The sequence below is a fragment of the Triturus cristatus genome, chromosome 5_1, assembly GCF_964204655.1.
Source record: "Triturus cristatus chromosome 5_1, aTriCri1.1, whole genome shotgun sequence".
Taxonomy (NCBI): Eukaryota; Metazoa; Chordata; class Amphibia; order Caudata; family Salamandridae; genus Triturus; species Triturus cristatus.
This window is the reverse complement of record NC_140587.1, coordinates 395818520-395841089: the sequence shown is the minus strand read 5'-3', so window position 1 is coordinate 395841089 and position 22570 is coordinate 395818520. Positions and strand designations below refer to the sequence as shown.

General features: G+C 44.9%; 1 protein-coding gene across 2 annotated transcripts in view; it reads right to left on the bottom strand.

Annotated features, from left to right (window-relative positions):
- The window catches only part of DPYS (dihydropyrimidinase), a 481134-nt gene that overhangs the window by 7658 nt on the left and 450906 nt on the right, over positions 1–22570 (bottom strand). The window lies entirely within an intron of this gene.

The following is a 22570-nucleotide window of genomic DNA, read 5'->3' as shown; positions in this document are numbered from 1 at the left end:
TTTTCCCGCCAGTACAGTGTATTAGCCTCTTCTTCATAACCACTTTCTGATATCTTTACGTACCATAAGGAACATGCAGTGGCGGCTGGCATGGATCGGGGGTGGAGAGGTGTAGATAAATTAAAATAAACATACCTCATCACTCCTTCTCTCCTCTGTCGTCTCTCTGTGTCTCTTCCCGATGAGTCCGGCCGGAATGATATCAGAAAGCACACAGGCTCCCCTAAGCCAATCACAATGATGCTGTCAGCAGCGTAATGATTATTCTGAGCACTGTGGTTCGGCGCTCAGATGGGGACCTGAGACTGCGCATGTTCTCCAACCAGGCTGTAATACAGCCAGATGGAGAACATGCTAAGTGTGCATGACTGTTAGGCCGCCCCAAGATGGCCGGCCAAGCCATCATGCACACTTACAGAGTGCTCACCACTCCTTCCCCTGCTCTGTGAGAAGAGCAACCCAGCCCCACGCGCAAAACTGCCTCAGCAGGGAAAAATAAAATGATATTAACATTCTGCTATTATCATTTTATTTTTCCTTTTTTACACTGCTGAAAAGAAGTGGGGTGACGCTCCTCCGCCTTAGCGAAGGAGCCGCCACTGGGACCATGATACCAGCACCTACAGCTTTGAAGTGTGTGAGCCCTGGAATACACATCTGTTCCTACTCCTGCTGTCAGCATCATTAGCCTATCCTTGGTTTGCAAAACAATAAAAGAATATACCCAATTCGTAAACAATTTCAAAGGAAAATATACTTAGTACTAGGTCACATTTTCTACTTTTCAGGAATTTTCAGACAGTTCTGAGTACCAGCAGAACGCTGTGAATGGCGCAGCTTCCCACGGTTTTCACACATGGATAAATATTTACTACTAAGCAAACGGCTACATTCTCATTTTTTCCTTGATAAGGACTATATTATTTGCGTGGGGGCTGTTGCGGGCTTCCCCTTCTGAAAACAAATTTCCTCCTGCTCTTGACAGTCAGGATTTTGATATACGTGTAAAAGGTACACCTGTGGGCAGATGTACAAACATGTAACGAAGTTGCCCCTTTGTGATGCGTCAATGGGAGAAAGCAGAACAATCCCAGATCCACTGTTCTGCTCACTCCCTGCGCTGGCACAATTGGCATCGTTTTGGCTGCCATGCGGCAATGCAGACACCCTTGCGCCATAGTGTAATGGTGTCTTTGTTGTGTTGTGCTCCTTCCTGTACAAAAACTATACTTTCGGCATTTACCTCTTTGTGTGTGTGCTGTATAATGCAGCACACATGCAAAGAGGGCTGAACAGAAGGACTGAAAACATTTGTCCATATGGGCACAAATCCCTGTCTATAATTATATAACAGAGGTGTGCTTCAAAACCCATGGGTGGTCACATGGGAACACCCATTCACCACCATGGAACACTCCCTTGCCGCAAAGTGACTCATGGCAGCACATTCAGCTGTGTTGCATTACTTTGGCCTACAATCCAATGCAAACCTTGATTTGCACTGTATTGTAAATCCCACCGGTAGATTTTGTATTGGGTTTGCATTAAAAAATAATGCAAACCGATGGAAAGGCTTGGCAAATCTGGTGTTATTAACTCAATTATGGGGGCAAAATCACAAAATCTCTGTATTCTCTGTTATGAATTAGATTGTGCCCTATTAAATGCTGCTATCTGCAGGAAATGCCGTTTGATTCTCGCCTATGCATGCCATGAACTTGCCAGCAAACAGTCACACACACGATTGGTCCCATGCTTTATTGAACAGACATGCATATAGAAACAGTGATGGAGCCAATTATACACTATGATCTAATATGATTAGAATACACCTTCTAAGACATATTAGGGTGGAACCTCCCTTATGCACTAGGCTGGGACATTCCTATAACCCTATGCACTAGAGCCAGAGAACTCCTGGCTGGAGGGCAGCCATCAGGACGCTTTAACAGGGGGTTTTGATGTTTAGCTAATTTCACTATTCATTGATATGCACTCAATAAATATATATATATATATATATATATATATATATATATATATATATATATATATATATATATATATATATATATTCACATTCAAAGATGGCAGCCATGAATAATTAGGAGGAACTGCTTGCTTGCGCATGCAGTCCTTCCTTGCTGAAACTGTGCAGGAGGAGCCCCGTGTGGCTTTAAAGACACTGAAATGGCAGAGAGACTTTTTTTCACACAGAAAAGCATTTGAGACAGTCAGGAGTGACGAAACGCGTCATGCGAAGTGAAATAAAGGCTTCCCAGACCCACGAGTGCTCCGTGAGTGTTCCTTAAGTGGGACAATTTGTTTGTTTATTTAAAGCGTGCATACTAACCTGCATGAAGGAAGCACCCGTCATGAAAAGAGTTTGTCAGCAAAGGTAGCATTTGTTAGGGAATATATATATATGTGTATATATATATATATATATATATATATATATACACGCTCAATCCCAGTCACATCAAGAACTCGGGGAAGCACTCACGGGACACTTTAGCAGTTCTCAGGCCGTTTATTGCATAGCGAGCATGGAAAACATGACGCGTTTCGGCTATGCCTTAGTCTGATGTTTTACAAATTTCGCGCCAAAGAAGCAGCACATTTCAATGCAACGTTACGTGGATCACATGACATCATTATTCATAGACATCATAGAAGGACAAACACATTAAAAGAATCACAGTTGGTAATTCATCGCCATTTTGGAATGTCAAAACAATTAGACAATAATACTAATTTCGCCGTGTATCGGCTTTCAAAATCAAATCCAAATTAGAAGTAAAGTTAAAAACTTCATAAATATAGCCCTATATGGGCATGTGGTGTCCCTCACAAACAACTAAGATAAAGCCGTATATCGGCAAACCAATGTCACATGATAGATATCAAGGCAACGTAAGGGTCAAACGAATCACTTGGCATGTTAGATAACAGTGAGTCTGTTACGATAATATCCTGTCACTTGTCTGACATCCGACATTCAAGTAAAGTTTAAGAAAATCACGCCATATATTGGCTAAGACCCCAACATTGTTGTTGACATTGAAAGGTATGATGATCCACACTTACAATAACATCATTTAAAAAGATTTTTTCACACAATGTCCAAAAGCTACCGTGCGTAGCCAACACCATAAATTCAATCACAGAATACCTTATATTTACACTATGCTATGGATTACATTCTTCAATTCCCTATCTAGCCTATAATGTCTGGGTTATTGCTACTTTTTAATCCCCAAGGTGAACTGACAGTTCCTCCCCCACATTCATCCCCAAAGGGTTCTTAGTTCCCAAATCGATAATATATCGTGATTCAAGCCTGCGAAGTCGTTTAATCCTGTCCCCTCCTCTGACATTTATTGGGACCTGGTCTAAGACATAATAGCGTAACAATTCCCTATTACTGTTATGCTTCTCAGCAAAATGCCTAGCCACGGGGTAGGTGACATCGTTTTTGGCTATCGCTCGCATATGTTCTAAAATGCGAATCTTGGCACAATGAATCGTACTGCCCACGTAGCGTAACCCACATGGGCATTCCAGGCAATAAACCACATAGTTGGTATTGCAGGTAAGGAACTTTTTGATGGGCCGGGGGCTCTTTAGACCAGTGATCATATAGGTCAATGTTCTCCTGCTGCCAACGCACGCTTTACATTTAGCACAAGGGAAGAAACCTCTAAGATCCCTTAGGGTTCCCGTCGCCTTGGGTCTAGTAGATAGGTGACTTTGTACCAAACTGTCTCTTAATGATCTGGCTTTTCTGAGGGTTACTAAGGGGGCAGAAGGGATATCAGGACCAATGATGTTGTCCGTTTTCAGGATATGCCAATTTTTTCTCATGATCATCTTTACTTGATTGGCATCATTAGAGTAAGTTGTTACCATCCTAAATTTATTAGTACCTGACTCGTCCATCTTGTTTCTCTTTCTGCCCTCTTTTTTCTGCTGGATTACGCTACGCTACGTGGGCAGCACGATTCATTGTGCCAAGATTCGCATTTTAGAACATATGCGAGCGATAGCCAAAAACGATGTCACCTACCCCGTGGCTAGGCATTTTGCTGAGAAGCATAATAGTAATAGGGAATTGTTACGCTATTATGTCTTAGACCAGGTCCCAATAAATGTCAGAGGAGGGGACAGGATTAAACGACTTCGCAGGCTTGAATCACGATATATTATCGATTTGGGAACTAAGAACCCTTTGGGGATGAATGTGGGGGAGGAACTGTCAGTTCACCTTGGGGATTAAAAAGTAGCAATAACCCAGACATTATAGGCTAGATAGGGAATTGAAGAATGTAATCCATAGCATAGTGTAAATATAAGGTATTCTGTGATTGAATTTATGGTGTTGGCTACGCACGGTAGCTTTTGGACATTGTGTGAAAAAATCTTTTTAAATGATGTTATTGTAAGTGTGGATCATCATACCTTTCAATGTCAACAACAATGTTGGGGTCTTAGCCAATATATGGCGTGATTTTCTTAAACTTTACTTGAATGTCGGATGTCAGACAAGTGACAGGATATTATCGTAACAGACTCACTGTTATCTAACATGCCAAGTGATTCGTTTGACCCTTACGTTGCCTTGATATCTATCATGTGACATTGGTTTGCCGATATACGGCTTTATCTTAGTTGTTTGTGAGGGACACCACATGCCCATATAGGGCTATATTTATGAAGTTTTTAACTTTACTTCTAATTTGGATTTGATTTTGAAAGCCGATACACGGCGAAATTAGTATTATTGTCTAATTGTTTTGACATTCCAAAATGGCGATGAATTACCAACTGTGATTCTTTTAATGTGTTTGTCCTTCTATGATGTCTATGAATAATGATGTCATGTGATCCACGTAACGTTGCATTGAAATGTGCTGCTTCTTTGGCGCGAAATTTGTAAAACATCAGACTAAGGCATAGCCGAAACGCGTCATGTTTTCCATGCTCGCTATGCAATAAACGGCCTGAGAACTGCTAAAGTGTCCCGTGAGTGCTTCCCCGAGTTCTTGATGTGACTGGGATTGAGCGTGTATTTATTAACGCGAACGCACCTTCGCGTTTCGAAGCACCCGTCTTTTGAGTGCGCTGGTTCGGAGGTGCAGTGGGAGCGATGATATATATATATATATATATATATATATATATATATATATATATATATATATATATATATATATACACATATATATATTCACTTAAAAAACCATAGGTTTCACACAGGTTATAGTTAGGTGGACATTTCACTCGTAAAAAACCAATGAAATTCCCCCGTTATAGTTAGTTCAGATAACTATAACTCGCGCGCCTGCAATCCACTCCTCTTGACGTCACATATTACATCACTCATGTCATGGTCAGTGGCATCACTCATGACATCACTGATGACATCATCCTTGTGATAGAGTGGCCGTGTTAATTGTGCAAGTTATGCATATATTTTTACAATGCTGTGCCGCAAGTCCCTTGCCCTGAAAAAACATCGTCTTTAATCTCACTTAATTATAGGTTGGGGGCTCTTTGGTTCCATCTGAAAGCCCAAATATAGGGAGACTTACATTAAGTGATTATGGTTTTATCCAAATTGTGATTATAAAAATCTGGTGACCTCAGAGGTGGTTGAAGATGAACAATCTAAAGTAAGGGTGAATTTAATGTGTGGTTGAAGATAAACTATCCAAAAAATTGTAACCTATGTTTTAATTATTTGTGCGATATAATTGTTGGTCTGGGAATCTTTCCTTGTTATCCTTCACAAATCCTATCAAAGACAATACAAATAGATTTTTCTTTTAATTCATTTTTGCGTTTTTAAATTTCTTCAATTCTTGGTGTCCCTATGAAAGGGACCTTATTTTCATAAATGCTAAGGTTTGCCTAGATATTCACAAATCCTAATTACAATTACCACAATCATTTCGATCCTGATCATAGACGTAAGGAAGTGTTTACATATGTAGGTCATATATCTAGTTATTTTTTTGTGCAGTTTTATATTGCGCAAGCATAGTTCAAGGGAGTTAGAGCACTTTACACGAGATCCAAATTATGTTAGACATGTTTTTAACACTTTGGAACTAGGGTGATAAAATTCTACTCTTAAGCAATCAACTCCAGAGAATGTATTGGAGAGTGAGCCCTCTGCATTTGTGTAATAAACAAATAAAATCAGTTCCTCCAATATTTATAGGGTAACTTCAGAAGCTACAATCAAGAAGGTAGGTAGCCATTAAAAAAAATTGTAAACAAGAAAAATAGAATGGATCACATAATAATTGGAATATGCTAAACAGTGTTACATTCAACAATAATTTAAGATTGCTGGGCCAGTAGTCATCTCTAAATTTGGCAGGCAGAGTACCATCGAGATGGTGGAGGTAGAGTGTGCTCGGCCAGCCCAAAAGACACTACTTAGGCTGCCAAATGCTAAATCAGGCCCAAGGTCCTATTAGAGCACCAAGAGGCTTCTACTGATAAAATCCAGCTGTATGGAGCTTTCTGGTAGATTCAGGAGTGGGGAAATAACAGAGACTATGAGGAATGGGGAATAACAGGCAGGAATCTGTGTTTTCACACAAATTCTTGCATGTTTCCCAGGTTTATTGCACAGAGATTTCACTGTGTGTAAAACAAAAACTTGCTATTCTAATGGGTCTGGTATAAGTTGTTCTACAATCCAAGTTAGGGGCAAAAATCTGACCTATTAATAAAAATGGATTTAAAGATGACAAAGGAAATATTAGTCTGTTTCAATTATTTGCACCCTAGCAAAAAACTATTCAACATTAATTGTGGTAAGGATCAAATTTAGAGGCCTATGGGTGACTTATATGTATTAAAAAAGAAGGTTTGGGCCTGGCAAGAGGTTTAACTTGCTAGTTTGACAAGGCAGTTAAAAGCTGCACTCACAGTCTCTTCATGCCGAGACATGTTAGATGCACTGGGCACATGTAGAGCACTTTCCTATAGACCTATAGGTAAATTAAAAATGCCAATTGTGGATAAGCCAATGTTACCATGTTTAAGTACAGAGCACATGCACTTTAGCAGTGGCTAGCAGTGGTAAAGTGCCCAGACTCCTAAGGTCAGCAAAAATTAAGTCAGCAAAACAAGAGGTCAGAAGGCAAACAAGTCACAGGATGCCAAGTCTAACACCCATATTTGTAGCTCCTTTATCCGATTTTGATTATTTGTGTCTCTTTTTCCACATTGAATTGTTCATGGTTTTTCAAAATTGTTTTATAAATTTTATTTTGTTATTTTAATATTGTTTGGTATTGCTTGATCTTAACATACATTTTACTCAGAAATTGCCTGCAGCTTGTATGCTAGTACCAGGGGCTGAGCAAAAATGTTCTTGGAACTGTGTTGTAGCCTAATCAGATTCCAGTTATTAAATTGGTAGAGATACCATCTTCTCTATTAAATAGCCCAAATTCTGACAGCAGACACACGCAACTATAGGGAATTTCATTGCGACACAATCAGGGATCAACCTGTTGAAAAGGAAAGCTGAAAAAAACATGTGTCCACTGAAGATGCCATCTTGGAACAAATGTTGGAATTGGCAAGGGATACTGAACATTCAGCAAGGTGTATGAAAGAAATGTCAAAGCCTTATGATAGTATTCAATGGAATACAGAGGATTTCAGCGACATTAGCATTAGAGGGAGACCAAATGTAGCAAGTGAGTGTTATCGTTGGCACTAATTTGAATGTAGGAAATACCAAGACATGACCTGCTGTGATGCTAATATGTAATAGAACAAACGAGGACACTATGCACATGTGGGTGTGTCAAAAAGAATGGTTAACAGCATAAATGTGTTGAAGACTGTGGTAGTTAAGGGGAAGGAAATAAAAGAGTCTGTACTACAGCTGCATCATAAAAACAAGAGTGTGCTATATTGAAAGGTATTGGTGAGAACTTTGGCTCTAGATGTGACAACTCATATACACTGATTGGCAAAGATGATGTCAATAGGTTTCATGGAGGTGGGTTGCATGAGTTTAAAATAAGCTCATGGACATAGTGAAGGAAGTCCATACAAGTAAGAGGGACATGTCAAACTGAATTCAAGTACAGGGACAGGAGGATAACAGTGGTCAAATGTGGCAAAAGAAGATGGGGAAAGCGACGTGAGCTGTGGATAATGTTAGACCCACATCACCTTGATCCGATAGGATCTATGGTGACAGATCCAAAATAAGGATTGGGGGATTAAAAAGAAATCTTTTCTGAGGGTTTTCATAATTAGTTATGGAAACTGAAAAGTTTAATCTATAAAATAAGTTACTTTGAAGGTGGTTGCGAATTCAAATGTGAAGAGGGGTGAAATATTCTCCTTTCATTTTGATCTACAAAAGGAATTTCTAAAGTTGTAAAGTGTGAACATCATTGAAGAAATCAAACATTCTGAATGGCTGGGACCTTTGTTATTTTATCAGGAAAACCCTACGGCCCATTGTGCAAGTGTGTGAATGTGTTGATATAGACAAACCTCACTCATTGCCCAATAGAACAGAAATGCTCTACACATGCTTTTACACATACCTCAGGCTCCGTGATCATATTTACACTCCAGAGGGTGTGTTTGCTTCAGTGTGCCCTTCAGATTAGCTCATCCTTTGTTGCTTTCCATTGGCTATGCATGTTTTCTTCTGTAACTGATACGGGACGGCGTATTTTCAAGATGATACAGCCATCTAATTAGAGGCAGTGGAGGAGAATGGCTGTAACTTGTACCATGCGCTAGAGGTGTTAAAAGAAACGTGGTTGGCACTCAGGAATGAAGAGATTTGTGTGGAGGAAGTTTATTATTTCAGGCATTATAAGAGGGGACGTTTGGAGCCTAAAAAATGTCCATTGTGGGCAGTGGTGGCAAGACATAGTAAAAGTAGCAAAGAACAATAGAGATCTTTTCTGAACCTGGCTCAGTAGTACTCTGAATTTGTCTCACATTTTGCTGAGAACAAAAAACAGCAATGTGAAGGATGGAAGGCTTGAATAATCTCAGCCTCTGTCAATCATCCTGAGTCGCATCCAGATGCACAATCAGCGTACTGCTGAAGAAAACAGACCGCCTGGTGTGGAGCACAGAGTAAGAGAGGCCTTTGTGCAAGTGACGAAAGAGTGATTGCTGTGTCAATCCCCACTAAAGCACTTGATACCAGAGATTGCAGTAGGGTGGTTAAAGGTGCAAGTGCATGTGACCCGGGGGTAGTCCTTTTGCAGCGACATGCATTCAGAAAGAGATAGATGTTCTCATTTGGTGAAATTGAGTAAAGCAGATATAAGTTATTCTGTCATTCAAAAAGTGGGGTTGGCCTGTTGATAGGCAGAACATCAATTCAGAACGTATTCAAGTGACACAGAATTTCTAATGTACCTTGCAAAAATACAAGTGTACATTGAGCAAACATTATAGCGGATTTTCCCTTACAGAACCTGGTCAGGAGAAAATGAGGGTACAGATGAGTGGGAAAATGTGTAGTTTTGCTGTGTGCATGCAGTCATGGAAGTTTTTTTTTGTGAAGGATCAATGGAATAAGGCATGCGGCTACAGTAATGGGCAAAGTAGGGATGACCATTTATGTAGGGTAGCTGAGAAAGATAAGTATTGACGAAAAATGTATATCATATTTGAACAGTACAGAGACATTGACAATTGAAGATAGTGTAGTAAGGAAGTGAGATTTGTAGTTGTGCTGGTGGAGTTGAGTGGAAGAATTTTATAGTTGACTATGAAACACAATCCTAGTTGGAATACACCCATGGCAATCCTACACTCAGCAAAAGGCATGAGAGAATACAAGCACATCACAGAAGACTTCTGTCATGAACACAGCCCGGTGATGTGCTGATCACCCAGCAATCGAGCTCTCGATCGACACCACGAGCCCCGTTCAAACTACAGTCCCCATGATGCCCGAGGACGCATGCTCCACGTGATGGACGTTACGCTCGGAGGAGCGGATATAGACCGAGACGCCTAGGGGGGCGTTGCCGAAGATTCCCGGATGTTTTCCTGATATCGGCTTACAGCATACTTGTAGTTCCCGATTCGGCTGTTCCTTTGTCCGTCAGACTCCCGCCTTGCCCATGGATTTCTGGGCCACCAACCACCGAGTGCGTGCTCCTCTGCTCTCAAACCCCAGAGCATGGAGTAGCAGCGCGAGCTCCAACCTTCTTCGCCCTCAGATTTCTGGGCACCCAACCACCGAGTGCGCGCTCCTCTGCTCTCATACCCCAGAGCATGGAGTAGCAGCGCGAGCACCAACCTTCTACGCCCACGGATTTCCGGGCTCCAGCACTCTTCATTCGCGCTCCTCTGCCCCAAACTTTCAGGGCATAGAGTGGCAGCGCAGGAACCCTCCGTCTTCTGCCATAAAGAGTTCCGGGCTCGGAACCCCCGCGTCGGAGCTCCTCTGCCCTAGGAGTCACGAGCTCTGAGCGGTAGAACCCCCGCCTGGGGTCTACCACCCACTAGTCTCCCATCTCGGCCGAGCCACTCCCGCAGCGCTACTTCACCGTGAGTATAACGGGATTGTTTGCGCTATTCTGACTAGAGAGAAGCAAGGGTTTTGTTGTATTTACACCTCGAGGCAGACAGAGGCACCGGAGCATTAAGCTCAAGCGGAATTGAGCTGCACTTTGCTCCAAGAAACACGCTCCTGTCGCTTTCATGTGTACCTCTAACAATCGCACCTTACGCCGAAGACCACCCACCAGTGTCGAGTAACTGGAGAGTGCAAACAGGCGACATCGTCAAAAGAGGGCACGGATCGAGGGAGGTGGTAGCAGGTAAAGAGATAGTAAGCACAGATTGGGTTCCAAGCGGGGAGGTGGTGGAAGTGTCTGGCGTCTCATGGTATGCTTGTCTCTTTACAGGTCTCTCTCCCTGCTGTCCCTACCCTTCCTTCCCTCGCTCACCTGTCTCCTTAGTCCGAGTGTATTATACCTATTCCGGACTGGGGGCAGATGGGAGGTGGACCCCTATAGAGCATCAGCGCCATCCCGAAGAGAGGAACCCGAGGCAAGCACGACAGAATCTTCGGCCCACGAATTATTTCTCCTCCTGATCGCGCTGAAGTAGGGACATGGCCACGTTAGAAGACGTAGTAGCAGCCTTAGCACAAGTGCAGTTGGAGCTAGCTGCTTCACGGTCTGAAACTGCAGCGTTACACGCTCGAATAGATAGACTCCAGAGAAACCCCTTCGATGCAGGGAGCGCTTTTCCTACACAGACACCTCAGGTAGTGGTAGAGATGCCTGCTCATGTCCCTTTGGTCACCCCTGAAAGGTTTCACGGAGACATACACAAGGTTCAGGTCTTCATGACACAAATCCTACTGCACTTCCATTGCAAGCCCAAACTCTTCCTAACCAACCAATCAAGGGTGGCATTTCTCATTTCCTACCTCGCTGGAGAAGCCGCGCAATGGGCAGTCCCTTTTGTCAGAAGGGACGACGCCCTGCTTTACGATTGGGACACCTTTCGCGTTGAGTTTGAGAAAACCTTTGATCGACGGGCCGACACCTTCTCTGCAGACCGCGACCTACTTGATCTCAGACAAAGCAGTTCCGACTTCATCGGATACCTAAACAGCTTCCGTCGATTAGTGGCGGAAACAGATTGGCCCGAATCAAAGCAGTCCGCCATCTTCTACAGAGGGCTAACGGAAGAGCTGAAGGACATCATTGCCCAAATCGATCCTCAACCTCGTACTTGTGCAGCCATGATAGAATTAGCCTCCCGGTTGGAATGCCGGCTCAAAGAAAGAAAAGGGGACCACAAAAGGAAAGAGAAACTTCCCTCGACCTACGAACACCCCCGTGCTCCGGAACATGCTCTATCCAGGGCCGAACCTATGGAAATCGGAACGGTGAGAGCATCCTTGACATTGAGTGAACGAGATCACCGCAGAAAACAGGGCCTCTGTCTATACTGTGGCCAAAAGGGGCACTTTCTCCGAGAGTGCTCCGTTCGACCCAAGAACGGTAGACTTCGCGCAGGACAAGCTGCAACAGTGACTGGCGACGGAGCGGCGGGAAACTCAAGCGCTTGAAGGACCATTAAGGGAAGCCTTCAGCTATCACTCCATCCCTTCTATGGAGTCAGAAGCTTCCAAGGAACCAAACCATTTTTTTATCACATTGAATGCAGTGATAAACCAGCACACCCAGACTATACGGGCTATGATCGACTCCGGGGCTACCGGATGTTTTCTGGACAAAACGGAAGCTGAACGACTAGGAGTCCAGCTGCTAACCAAGAAGACGCCAGAACTTGTCTACGCCATAGCCGGTAAAGAGCTTGAGTCCGGACCCATACGTTACGTTACACCATCCCTCTGGGTTACCATAGGGGGGAACCATAGCGAATGGCTTACCTTTAATGTTATCCAAGCTTCTCGGTGTAAACTGATCCTGGGGTTACCATGGTTGAGAAGGCATGAACCTACCATAGAGTGGTCGACAAACTCGATTTCCTTTTGTTCCACCTTTTGTCAACTCCACTGCAAACACCCTGATTCCGCTCCGGTCCAGGTAACCACGTCCCCACAGCACGTGGCCACAGCCGCCGAGAAAGACGTGATGCTCCCGGAATGGTACGCCCAGTATAAAGAAGTGTTCGATAAAAAGAAGGCAGAGGAACTGCCTCCACATCGGGATTATGACTGTCGCATAGACTTAGTACCTGGTGCCATCGTCCCGTGTGGTAGAATTTACGCCCTCACGGGTCCGGAAACCTGCCATCTCCGAGAGTACTTGGACACCTACCTCGCATTGGGATTTATTCGCCCATCACGGTCACCAGCAGCGTCCCCACTCTTTTTCATACCGAAGGCCAACGGCGAGTTACGCTGCTGCAATGACTACCGCGCCCTCAATTCCATGACAATCAAAAATCAGTATCCATTGCCCTTGATCCCGGTTTTGTTGGAACAGGTGCGGGAAGCACAACTGTACACCAAACTAGACCTCCGAGGGGCATACCATTTGATGAGAATGAGAGAGGGCGATGAATGGAAGACCGCCTTCAAAACGCGGTTTGGCCTGTTTGAATATTTAGTGATGCCCTTTGGGCTATGTAACGCCCCTGCCGCATTTTAGTTTTTCCTCAATGAGGTACTGAGAGAATTCTTGGATAAATTCGTCGTGGTGTACATCGACGACATTTTGATCTTCTCATCCAACCAGGAGGAACATGTCGTCCACGTGGGGCTGGTATTACAGGCTCTGATAAAACATCGGTTATTTTGTAAACTCACTAAATGCGAGTTCCATGTGGCCACCATAGAATTCCTCGGGGTTCTATTGACCCCTGCGGGGCAGGTCATGACGGACCGGAAGGTAAAAGCAGTGGCCAACTGGCCCCTACCACGAACAGTCAAGGATGTGCAAAGCTTTCTTGGCTTCTCGAACTTTTACCGGCTATTCATCAACCACTTCTCCCAGTTGGTAACCCCTCTCACCAGGTTGACGCGTAAAGGAGTCCCTTTTACCTGGTCTCCGGCGGCGCAGACAGCTTTTGAGCGGCTCAAAACCGCCTTCACTTCCGCTCCCATTTTACCGCATGCCAAACCCGACCTTCCTTTCATCGTTGAGGCAGATGCCTCTGACGTGGCAGTGGGAGCCGTTCTATCGCAACGTCATCCAGACACCGGACGGCTCCATCCAGTAGCCTACATGTCTAGGAAATTAAACCATGCAGAGCAGAACTATACCATCTCAGAAAAAGAGTTACTTGCCATCAGGGAGGCATTCCTGGAGTGGCGACACTGGTTGATGGGCGCTCAATTTCAGGTGACGGTGTTCACAGACCACCGCAACCTCCAGTTCCTGCGATCAGCCCGACATCTCTCCCCTCATCAAAAGAGATGGATGCTATTCTTTGCAGAATATCACTTCCTCGTCACGTACCAACCCGGAACACAGAACAAGAAGGCCGACGCCTTGTCACGACAGGAAACAACCTGCCTTCCCTCGGTGGAACCAGATCAACCCATCTTGTCCCCAGACCATGTGGTGGGAAGAGTAGAAACGGAGTCATTCGTGCTCGGGGTGAAAAGAGGAATAAAGACGTTCGCCTGGACCTCCTGGCTGAGGAGCCACAAGGAATGGCGTATGCAGCAGGGTCTACCCATGTGTGGCTCGAGAGTACTGGTCCCTACTCTCCGCCTCCGTAAACTCGTCTTCGCCTGGTGTCACGAACTACCCTGTGCGGGGCATATGGGAGGAACCAAAACCTTGGAAAAAGTCCTGAGACAGTTCTGGTGGCCTTCGGTCCGGCCGGATATCTTGCAGTGGGTGAAATGTTGTTCCATATGCGCCCAAATGAAGACCGATCATCGCAAACGGCAAGGCCTCCTGCTTCCACTACCAACACCTATGAATCCATGGGAAAGAATTTCGGTCGATTTCATCGTGGGACTCCCTAAGGACCAAAACTGCACGGCTATAGTAGTAGTGGTGGATTACCTCACGAAAATGGGGCACTTCATAGCATGCAAACAGGTGCCTACGGCTGGAACATTGGCGAGACTCTTATTATTAAACATAGTGCGTCTCCATGGCCTTCCTCTCGGGATCGTGTCCGACAGAGGCTCCCAGTTTACCGCTCGTTTTTGGAAGGTTTGGTGTGCGGAGCTGGGCATCCAATCGTCACTGTCCACGAGCTTCCATCCTCAAACCGACGGACAGACGGAGCGTCTCAACCAGACATTAAAGCAATATCTAAGATGCTATGTGGACGACGCTTCTGAAACATGGGTGGACTGGTTATGGGTGGCAGAGATAGCATATAATAGCACCGTTCACTCCTCCACTCAACAAACACCCTTTTTTCCCTCCTCTGGGTATCACCCCCGTTTCACACCATTCGTACTTCCTCACACACGCGTAGGCCTTCCAGACTTGCAGAGCAGGCTCACTACGATATGCTCGGCCCTCGCGAAAGCCCGCGCGAACCTTCGTCTAGCGAAAACGCGTTACAAGGCTCAAGCCGACAAACACAGCAGGCCCAATCCCGTGTACCACAAAGGGGATAGAGTGTGGTTGTCCACTAAGAACATCAAATTTAGGAGACCTAGTGTGTTCAATCCCAAGTATATTGGACCCTACCCAGTGGTTCGACACGTGAACCCCGTGGCGGTGCAGTTGCGCCTCCCACCGCATCTGCGCATCCACCCGGTGTTCCACGTCTCGTTACTCAAGCCCTCGCTCTGCCCGGTTCGGAAAGTCCCTCCTCCTGTATGGGTGCAGCATGAATGGAAATACGTAGTGAGGCGAGTGCTCGATTCCAAGCTGGTGAGGGGGAAGGTTTGGTTCCTGATGGCCTGGAAGGGGTATGGGCCTGAAGAAAATTCTTGGGAGCCGGCTGCGGCGGTTCACGCGGCTCATCTCGTGGCCGCCTTTCACCGCCGCTGTCCTGCTAAACCCGGGGCTGCTCTCAGCGCCAGTGGTGGTGTGAGGGGGGATGTACTGTCATGAATACAGCCCGGTGATGCGCTGATCACCCATCAATCGACACCATGAGCCCCGTTCAAACTACAGTCCACATGATGCCCGAGGACGCACGCCTCACGTGATGGACGTTACGCTCGGAGGAGCAGATATAGACCGAGACGCCTAGGGGGGCGTTGCCAAAGATTCCCGGATGTTTTCCTGATATCAGCTTACAGCATACTTGTAGTTCCCGATTCGGCTGTTCCTTCGTCCGTCAGACTCCCGCCTTGCCCACGGATTTCTGGGCCACCAACCACTGAGTGAGCGCTCCTCTGCTCTCAAACCCCAGAGCATGGAGTAGCAGCGCGAGCACCAACCTTCTTCGCCCTCGGATTTCCGGGCACCCAACCACCGAGTGCGCGCTCCTCTGCTCTCATACCCCAGAGCATGGAGTAGCAGCGCAAGCACCAACCTTCTACGCCCACGGATTTCCGGGCTCCAGCGCTCTTCATTCGCGCTCCTCTGCCCCAAACTTTCAGGGCATAGAGTGGCAGCGCAGGAACCCTCCGTCTTCTGCCATAAAGAGTTCCGGGCTCGGAACCCCCGCATCGGCGCCAAGACGCCTCGGCATTCGTTCGCGCTTTATAAGTGATGATCCTATCCTATCCTATCCTATCGGAGCTCCTCGGCCCTAGGAGTCACGAGCTCTGAGCAGTAGAACCCCCGCCTGGGGTCTACCACTACTAGTCTCCCATCTCGGCCGAGCCACTCCCGCAGCGCTACTTCACCGTGAGTATAACGGGATTGTTTGCGCTATTCTGACTAGAGAGAAGCAAGGGTTTTGTTGTATTTACACCTCGAGGCAGAGGCACCGGAGCATTAAGCTCAAGCGGAATTGAGCTGCACTTTGCTCCAAGAAACACGCTCCTGTCGCTTTCACGTGTACCTCTAACAATCGCACCTTACGCCCAAGACCACCCACCAGTGTCGAGTAACTGGAGAGTGGAAACAGGCGACATCGTCAAAAGAGGGCACGGATAGAGGGAGGTGGTAGCAGGTAAAGCGATAGTAAGCACAGATTGGGTTCCAAGCGGGGAGGTGGTGGAAGTGTCTGGCGTCTCATGGTATGCTTGTCTCTTTACAGGTCTCTCTCCCTGCTGTCCCTACCCTTCCTCCCCTTGCTCACCTGTCTCCTTAGTCCAAGTGTATTATACCTATTCCGGACTGGGGGCAGATGGGAGGTGTACCCCTATAGAGCATCAGCGCCATCCCGAGGAGAGGAACCCGAGGCAAGCACGACAACTTCAGAGAGCTACTGTGGCTCCCAAAAGAAGAGAGAATTCCATTCACCTCTCACAGTTAAGTGCTTACACTCTTCCAAGAGAGTATCTGGAAGTTTAAAATATTTCCAGGGTGCAAAGAACTTCTAAGTCTGGAATATAAAAGACGTATGACCCAGTCCGCTATTGCACAAACTTTCTCCGTAGCAGCCCCATATTGGGAACCTCCCTTCTTGAACAGATGAGATGGCAAGAAGATTTGATTTTTTACTCAAACACAACTGAAAATCTAAATATTTAAAAATAACTTTTTTAGCAAATAATATTTTTAGTTTTACGATATAATTACATGCATAGATGGCCATCATTCACCATATAAGATATTAAAGTTTCAGCTTTAGGTTCAATCCATAGTGGCCATCATTAAAACAAAACCAGACCAAAACTGGACCCCTGCAACAACACCTAAACAAGTGAGAATCGATGTCTCTCTTCCTTGTACAGTATTTGAGGCTTGTACTTAATATTAGTACAACTGTGATTTTTGGCATGAGTTAGTGATCTATCAACATGTCCCCCATTCATAAATACCCCTTCTAGCATCTTGGAATGAAAATAAGTGAAGCGTTCTAAGTCTGGATAGACAGCGTATGACTGAAAGGCTGATTGAAATAGATTGTAAAAGGGAAAAGACATTGTTTTTAATTCAGTGTATTTTTTCTTCAAGTGTCCAAGTTAGCCTTTCAGTTAACAATGGTCTCCATAGCTGCTGATGCATTGGACTAAATATGGTGGATTCCTGCATTTTCAAATAAAGGCAATGTCAGTTACAGCAACTCCCATGCAGTCCATATTTGATTCTGTTTGTCTTTTGAGCATCAGGGAATCCTGGCATCAGTATGCTTTGACATTTGGTAGGGGATAGCCAAGGATGGTTTTCATTGCAGGTAAAATCTTTGCCTCCTAAGCCTTAATCGACGGGCAATTCAATTGAATTCAATTCAAATCCCACCATATATGTTGAAAGTCATCCTAGAATTGACAACCCCTTTAACACAGAGGGTCATTCCCTGGTGTAAAGACGGTGGAGTTTTGACAGGTCCATGCATCAGTGAACCATGACCTTGTAGCGGGCTCCTTTCGTTGTATATTAGCGGTGCTCCTCGGTATATCTTACCAAAGCAGTCACAAAAAGGTCTCTGAAATATCTGTCCCCAGAGCCTGGGAGCAATGTTTCTTCTAGGACCAGTGAGTAAAAGTGGCCTGGTTCAATTAAAATATCATATATATTGGATAGAGTGTCCTTTGAAGTAGCTGTCCATGTTAGGAATTTCTTGAAGGGTGTGTAATCTCTGGTAGTGGTCACTGCCTTCACTATGGGGTCCATTTCCAACTGCCTCAAATGAGCATAATGAAATCTTTCCACCTCATTGATTTTAAACTCTGAATTATACCTTTCAAAAATTAGATTTGTTCATTCTTGAACATATTCCTATCCATACTACAGCCTCCATCGAGCCACCCATCAAATGAGCCCAGTCTGTAAAGATGTCTGGATTCATATAAATCAGAATGTATGGATAGAGCCTCCTTCTTCTCTAATAAAATCAATGTGGCCCAAAACTGTCTAAAAACGCTCTTTCAAGTTGTAAAAACAATGTCTGACACAGCAAACTCAGTCCCAGTCGTCCCTCTTTCTCAATCCCAGTGTGACAAACGAGCCACTTTTTTCTCGAAAAACTATGCAGACATTCAAGCTGCTTTCTTCCCTACTTCAGACTATAACTCGGCAGACACTCTTCTTAATCCATCCCCATATTAAAGCATAATGTTCAACATGGTTACTCAGATAAGACATGTTCATTGAGCTAATTTCAGCTCCTGGAACCCCGATTTTCAAATCCCTCCTCCCTTCCATAATGTCAGGTCCACCTCTTGACCCTTGCCCGCCTTTGGTGTTTGGCAAATTTGAACCATTCTCGATGGATTTACTCTAGCAGCTTCTAAATGCCTCACTTTCAGAAAGTATCGTCCCAAGAGCATCGAAACATGCAATGGTCATGCCATTATTCAAAAAACTATTATTAGAAGCAGCCAAGTGGGTGTATATGGGTCATAAGTGTAGATCAAAAAGCATTAATAAAACTTTAATTGAATGTGTTTATTTTACAATGGTGGTATTCAATATTCTTCATCCCACCAAATTAGTATTCTTACTTCTTCATATCATATTTTTCAAAAATAGAAGCAATTGTTTCTCATCCCATCCCAATGCATTTTGGGCTGGTACAACCCTTCGTCAGGGGATAACCAATAAGACTCTCCGCTCTGAAGGGACACATCAGAGCGCTTTGGTGGGATGAAGAATATCGAATAACACCATTGAAAAATAAACACATGCAAATGAACATTGATGATTTTTGATCTACATTTATGAACCATTTACAACCCCTTGCTATAGGGACATAGGCAGTGCTAAAGGGGACGAACCCCAATTGGGGAACGCTGCTTCTAATAATTGACTTTTCACACTCAAGGATCAGAGAGTGAAACCCTTTGTGCACGCTACAAATAGACTATGATTCAATTTGAGAGTGGAATACTGGGAGTGTGTGATCCTCCACACATGTGATTTCTCAAAAAACCTAATCTAGACCCCTTCACCTGGTCTAAATATACACTGATATCCTTCTTGTCTACCCTGTTTAAAGCCCTTGAAAAGCATATGAACAAAAAATTCATGATGTATACAGAACATAATGGTCTGATGCACCCCACACAATCGGGCTATAGAGCCGGCCATAGTACAGAGTCAGCTCTATTAGCAGTAACTGTAGATCTAAGGCAACAACAAGACAACGGTGGAATCGCTGCACTGATTCTGTTGGATCTGAGTACACCGTTCAATACGGTGAACCACAACACTCTACTACTCCATAGGTTAGGGGTCGTAGAGGTGCAGGACACAGCTCTGCCCTGGCTGAGCTCCTTTCTCCGGGATCATGTCTTCCAAGTCCACACCTATCAGCATTGCTCTAAGCTTCACCCTCTACCGCCTAGGGTCCCCCAGGGCTCCACTCTTAGTCCAACCCTCTTTCACTTATACGTAAAACCACTTGCGGACATTGTAGAAAAGTGCGGTCTCGGCCTCCTCTCTTACACTGACGATACTCAGATCGTTGTCTCCTTGTTATCTCAGTAGAATAACAGCGCAGAGGCACTGAGTAACTGGCTCATACAAGTTTACTCCTGGATGAACAGTAACTCCTTGAAGTTAAAAGGAGGAAAGACTGTGGTCTTATTGTTGGGCAGCCTTCCTTATCTGTGGGGTCCATATCTGTGGCCAGAGGCAATGGGTACTCTACCCACCCCTGTTCCAGTAGTCAGGAATTTAGGTGTCTGGCTGGATGAGAACCTATCCATGAGTCATCAGATCACCAAAGTGGCTGCTACCTGCTTCAGGATCTAGAGATGGCTCCAAAAGGTTATGGGATGTCTCCCATCCTCGGCTCAGTGAACAATCATCCATGCCCTGGTCTTCTTGAGGCTTGAATAAAGAAACATTTTTTATCTAGGGCGGCTTTAGATCATGCAAAATAAAGTGTCAAGACTCCTTCTGCACCCTCCCATGTTCCATGCCACTGTCAGCTTGCTCCACGAACTGCACTGGCTCCCAATTGAATGTTGAGTTCAATTCAAGGGACTGTGATATGTGCACAGATGTCTTTCAAACTCTGGCCCCTTCCTACCTCAGCTCCTTAGTGCTGCCATGCACACCTAGCCGGTCTCTGCGTTCAAGTAATTTAGAGCTCACTGTAGTCTCTAGAGCTTTTCTTTTTAGGCCCAAAGTTGTGGAACTCTCTTCTCCTTGACTTGAGAGCCTGCCGCTCACTTTCAGTCCTCCACAGGAAGCTTAAAACCTGGCTGTTTTAAACTTTGACATTGTGAGTCACCCCTGTTGTGTTTCTGGGTACCTTTGCTGTGGTTGGGCAGCCATGCACTGAACAAATTTGAATACTAATAATAATACTAGTGGAAAGTGGTCAGATTGTTGTATTTTGTTGCTGGTTGCATTTCATAAGCATTGCTTGTTGGGGGGTTGAGAAAATGCAGTAGGAGTGCGTCTTACCTTAGGTTTTCAAGGTAAAATTCCCTAAGGTGTCCCAGTTATGGCCGGCTCTTTATACAACCATATTTTATCTGTTTCATGGCGGGACAAAGATACTAGCATCTTTAGCTAAGTTGCTTCACAATAAATGTAAAGGTTCAGTGGACCAACGAATCCCTTTTATTTGGGCTTCTTAAGAATCCTGTATGCTAGTTATGGTCACATGCCCTGTCAAATGAAGTGAAAGATTTTTTGAGCTCCTCAAAAGAAATATTTTGACTGCATTTGGAAAAGTATGGAAAAAATACAGGAGCATTGACAAAACATTAATTATAATAATGCCAATTCATCCCAGCTGTCAGCTGTATGGGGGAGGGACCATTTTCTGAGGTCACAATAGAATTCTGTCATAAACTGCGAGTAGTTAGCTCCATAAAGAACACGTTGTTTGTGTGGAACCTTTACGCAAAGGAAATGGCGGGGACAGGCTTCCATTTAGATCTTTTTGGGGTTTATGTTTGTGGTACCCAGATAGGGCCATTGAGATAAACTGTGGCCACAGGTATACACTGTGCATAAAAATAGAGAGAAACCACCAATCAAACAGGCTGAAGGCCTTTTCCGAATCTAAGAAAAGTTTGATTGTCTGGATTGATTCCCTCTGCAACTTTTCGAACAAATGGCCTACTCTTCTCACACTGTGGTGGATTATTGACCCATAAAAAAGCTTGACTGGTCAGGGCAGGTAAAAGTTTCCACTCTCATCGCAAGGATCTTTGTGAATAATTTTGACCGAATGCTCATGCGACTATCTGCAGCTCCGCAGTAGCGGCTCCTAGTGGGAGTGCTGCGGGCAGTGAGGCGGGGCGGACGAGGGGCAGGGGGGGGGCAGTAAACCAGGGAATACGGCTGAACGGAGGTAAGTACATAAATAAATAAACAAAACAAATTACATTGCGCACGCTGCATCGCCATTTCCCTCCAATTACAGTTGACCACTTAGCAGGAAATACGCAAATGTAATTTAATACGCACAATTAACAGCTTCTACATCTGTCACCGGTACCAATTGGCGTGCCTCTTTACCCCTAATGTATCCCTTGATCAGACCCATCAGGGTGGGTTTACTGTTCGCCCAAAAGGTTCCAGCAGAGGGCACAGTGTTACAATTAAGATTAAAGAAGATTTTGAGTTCCTCTTCTATGATATCAGTGTAGTCTTGGTCTACAAGGTTCCGTGTTTATGAGCCACATAGACCATAGAGTGCCCTGAAGGGGTCCTATTTTTAAGAGGAGGGGTGTATTATCGGAGATGCCTCAAGGTAGGATCTGTCCATGCTCCAGTAGGAGGACATCAGTGGCTGGGAGCCAAATCTGATCGATTCTGGATCACATAATGTATGCTGCCGACACATGGATGTACATCCGTTTTGGGGCGTTTCATGACCTCCATGCGTCGCATAGGCCCATACAGCTGGCCCACAATGTGAGCTGGGAGGAGCGCGCACATCGGTCCAGCCGAGAGAGTTCAGAAATATCCAGTCTGGGACCGCATTAAAGTCACCCCCTATTGGTGGTGTCCCTGGGAGAGGGGTCACCACGAGACCTTGAAGTGCTTGCAATGTCAAGTGCAGCTTCTGTTGGGGGACATAAGCCAATATGAAGTTGTAGTGCCTAGCCTGCAGACAGCCCTCA